The sequence below is a fragment of the Nicotiana tabacum genome, chromosome 21 (genome assembly GCF_000715075.1).
Source record: "Nicotiana tabacum cultivar K326 chromosome 21, ASM71507v2, whole genome shotgun sequence".
Classification (NCBI taxonomy): domain Eukaryota; kingdom Viridiplantae; phylum Streptophyta; class Magnoliopsida; order Solanales; family Solanaceae; genus Nicotiana; species Nicotiana tabacum.
In genome coordinates this window covers 33,673,648-33,678,672 of record NC_134100.1, presented here as the reverse complement: position 1 = coordinate 33,678,672, position 5,025 = coordinate 33,673,648, and positions in this window count along the sequence as shown.

The following is a 5,025-nucleotide window of genomic DNA, read 5'->3' as shown; positions in this document are numbered from 1 at the left end:
AAATGGAGATAATATCCGTCCAAACCAAGAAACCTCCGAATCTAAATAGATGAAGATGGTCTGGATCAACTCTGAACTGCCCCAATATTCTTCGGATCTACCTTGATCCCCTTATTAGACACCACATGACCAAAAATGCCACCGAATCAAGCCAGAATTCGCACTTGAGGAACTTTGTATATAACTTATTCTCCCTCAAGGTCTGGAGCACGATCCTCAAATGCTGCTCATGATCCTCCCGGCTATGAGAGTACACCAAGATGTCGTCAATAAACACAATGATGAATGTGTCAAGATGTGTCTGGAATATACTATTCATCAGGTGCATAATACTGATGGGGCATTGGTCAGCCTAAATGACATCACAAGGAACTCGTAAAGACCATACCAAGTCCTAAAGGCAGTATTCAGGATATCCAGATCCCGAATCTTCACCTGATGATACCTTGACCGCAAATCAATCTTCGAGAACACCCTGGCACCCTGAAGCTGGTCAAATAAGTCATCAATGTGCGGTAATGGGTACATGTTCTTTACTATAACCTTTTTCAACTACGGATAATCAATACACATGCGCATAGAACCATCATTCTTCTTCACAAACAGAACTGGAGCACCCTAAGGTTATACGCTAGGCTGATCGAAACCCTTATCAAGCAATTCTTGTAGTTGTTCCTTTAGCTCCTTCAACTCCACTGGTGCTATACGGTATGGTGGAATAGAAATGGACTGAGTACCCGGCACCAGGTCAATACCAAAATCGATATCTCTAGGCGGCATGTCCGAAAGATCTGCTGGGAATACAAAAGGAAAATCTCTCACTACCAGAACTAATTCAACGGTAGGAGTATCAACACTGACATCTATCACAAAAGATAGATACGCTTCACACCCCTTCTTAACTGTCTGCTACACCTTCAGAAAGGACACAACTCTACTAGGAATATAATCAAATGTACCCCTCCACTCCAACCACGACAAACCTGGAATAGCCAATGTCACAGTCTTGGTGTGACAATCCAAAATAACATAATAGAGCGACAACCAATCCATGCCAAAGATCACATAAAAGTCTACCATATTGAGTAACAATAGATCAACTATGGTCTCAAAACCACCAATAACAACTAAATATGACCGATACACATGGTCCATAATAATAGAATCTCCTACAATCATGAACACATATATAGGAGAACTCAAAAAATCACAAGATATATCCAAATTCGGAGCAAAGTAAGATGACACATATAAATAAGCGGATCCCAAATAAAATAAGACTGATGCATCCCTATGACAAACCGTAACCATATCTTTGATGACAGCATCCGATGCAACCGCCTCTGTTAGGAAAAGCATAGAAACGAGCCTGGCCTCCCCTTCTAGGGTGACCTCTACCCACCTGACCTCCACCCCTAGCTGGTGGGGCAGGTAGAGTGGCAACTTGAGCGGAAACCATGTCCTGCAAACCTTGTGGACCCTGTAGATTCCGTGGAGCTTGTGTAGTCTATGGAGGTTCATCCCTCCTGAGTCTAGGGCAGTCTCTTACCATATGTATTGTATCATCACACTCAAAGAAAGCTCTCGGTGGGCGTGGCTACTGAAACTTACCCTGCCCTAATCGGCCAGACTGACTGCTGAAGGCACCCCGTGCAGGAGGTCTACTAGAAAGTGGCTGAGCAAAATGGGCAACTTGATACCTCAGAATAGCAGGTGCACCTCTAGTAGCTGGAAGTGCCAAATGAACTAGATGACTCATATAGCCTCTGCCATGACGAGCTACAACTAGAGCGCGAGAACCACTATATACTCTAAAATCTTGTGGCCTATTGGCCTCTCTGTCCTCCCTCTCACGACCCCACATACCCTCCAACCTCTGTGCGATCTCTATCACCTACTGATACAGAGTATCTGTCTTTAACTCTCGAGCCATGCTGAATTTAATACCATAGTTGAGTCCCTCGATGAATCTACAGACTCGCTCTCTGACTGTAGAAACCATGTTTGGTGCATGTCGGGGTAACTCACTGAATCTGATAGCATACTTTGACACCGTCATAGTCCCCTGACATAGATGCTCAAACTATGTGCGCCATGCATCCTGAAGGGTTTGGGGAACAAACTCTCTCAAAAGCATCTCTGAAAACTGAGCCCAAGTGAGTGGGGCTGCATCAGCTGACCCACCCTTCTCGTAAGCCTGACACAACTGATACGCTGCTCTTGACAGCTGAAATATAGTAAAAGCAACTCCGCTCACCTACTGTTGAGAGGATTGTTGGGGTGTTCACATGGGAGCTGTCTGTGCTATTGATATTATTGATATTGCACATGCGGCGTGACAAGGCGGGCTATATATATGGGTTTGCGCATGTGGCGAGACAAGGCGGGAATATTATTATACGCACGTGGCGAGATAATACATGCATTTACTTTATTGTTGCGCACATGGGGAGACAAAGGGGTCTATGTTGTGGATGATTTGTGATGACTTGTGATGGCCTGGGAGCATTGTTATTGGTGATATTTGTGTAGTGGTGTGCCTACCTTGTGTGAGTTGTGCATTTTAAGTTTTGTTGTGTCTTTTCCTATGTGTCATTCGTTGTCTCTGCTCTTACTTGTTGACTCGAGTTGTTATAGAACACTTGCACAAGCATACACGTAATTAATCACTCATATCGGTTTAAGAAGATGAATCATGATGTTTATTGATCATTTACATGTATTCTCGTTTACTTGCCTTCTGTGTGAGAGTTGTACTATTGGCACGTAAGTTATCCGTGGGGTTATGAGTTATTTTTATTGCTGGCACGTGAGTTGTCCGTGTAGATATGAGATATTGTCACTCCCTTAGCACGTGAGTTGTCCGTGCAGATATGAGATATTATCACTCCCTTAGCACATGAGTTATCCGTGCAGATATGAGGTATTAATGGTATTGGCACGTGAGTTATCCGTGCAGCACGTGAGTTGTCCGTGCGGTTGTGATTTGTAATGTGGGCACAAGATGCCAAATAATTAGGGTTCGTGAATTGGGACCCGTGATTTGTGATTTATGAGGTGTGGTACCTCGGAGAAATTCTTAAATAAATCTTGTGTGAAAGAGGTTGTTGATATTGAGTTGTTACTTGTTTTCCTTACTTGGTATCACTAGAATTAAATTGTATTCAGCTTACTCTGCGGTGTTATTACTGGTCGCTACTTCTTGCTAATTGTTGCTCTAGTTCTTATTGCAAGTATTGAAGCATCTTTCTTACCATGTTTAGCTTATATTGTTCCCTGTTAGTTTTATATTCATACTTGTACAGGTTATTACATCTGGTAGGTGTCTTGACTAATCCTCGTCACTACTCCACTGAGGTTAGTCTTGATACTTACTGGGTACCACTGTGGTGTACTCATGCTACGCTTTTTATATTTTTTTGTGCAGATCCAGGTACTTCAGAGTTTGTTGATCGTTAGATAGCTGATCAAATATTGTAGCGGAGACTTCAAGGTATACATGTCGTCGCGTTCGCAGGCCTCTGAGTCACCTTTTCTATTCCGGAATAGTTGTACTTAGAAATTTTCTAGTGAACTCAGTAGAGCTTATGACTTGTACTACCGATTTTGGGATATTGTATAGTGTTGGGATTGTTGGTTTTATATAGAAATATATGGTTTTTGTTTAATAATTGTCTTGGTTAAATTCTATCATTTGATTCAGTAAGTGTTAGGCTTACGTAGTCTTAGAGATTAGATTCCATCATGACATCCCACAGAGGGACATTGGGGTCGTGACACCCCACCTCCACCACCACAACCACAAGCGGCGCAACACTGGATTTTGCCCGATGAAGGTTATGCAAGTGCAATAAGCCCTCCTCACATTAGGGCGAAAAACTTTCAAATCACCAATGTGATGCTCACTTTTCTAGAGCAACGAGGCTTTTTAACTGGGGCGCCGAATCAAAATGGTTATAAACATTTGAAGGGCTTTGTGGATACGTGTTGGAGGATGCTTTAAGACTAAGGTTTTTCCCTTCTCTCTACGGGGTAATGCTTTAGATTAGTTGGAACGCTTGCCTAACCATTCTATCCATACTTGGGATGAGTTGGCGGCAAAGGTTATTTCTATGTTTTTCTCTCCCGCGGACATTTCTACTCTTAGGGATGAAATATTATATTTTAAGCAAGATCCCAATGAACCTTTGCATGAAATTTGATCCAACAAACTTTCTACCATGGTATTAATACTACGAACCAATATGTGGTCAATCACTCTGTCGGAGGAAACTTTATGACAACACCTTATGTGGAGGAATGTGAGATTCTTGATGAGATGGCGAAAACATCTTCGGCTTGGAAATCCCGAGCCAATGTTCCAAAAGGTGATCCCAACATGATTCATATCCATAAAGAGTTACAAGACCATGGGCAATCCATTGCCAAATTGACAACAACTGTGACTCAACTCGACAAGGCCCAACTTTATCAAGTTCAAGCTCCTAAGCAAGTTCATGCTATGGAAGGGGTCAATGTGTTGGTCAACAAGAAGAGGACCAAGGGTCCACTATTTCTTGCATATCTTCACGTGCTTAAATTGGTTCATCTTGTGAGGTTAAGACTTAATCGAGAGAGGAGTTTTGCCTAACGTTTGTAATGATAATTGAGTGAATTCGAGAGACTCACTTGAACATTAAAGTGAATTATCTAGAGTTTGATCCCGAACAATTATCTTTCACCTATCCTATCAAAACCCTATATTCTCCCATTGATAACCTTCTTTGCTTATTCCTTGCTTCGATTGTCATTAGTCAATAGCTTTAGACTCTTAGTTAATTTTAGTTAGAAAATATATAAATCTCAATTGTTGATCATCTTCGATAGCAACCAAGCTAGAAACTACGAGAATACTATTTAAATCCAATACCTGTGGATACGATATTATACTATACTATATTTGATTAGCGAGCATAATTTAAGTGTGTGTTTTGAGCTCGTCAAATTTTGGCACCGTTGCCGGGGATTGGTAGTCAATAGTGTTTG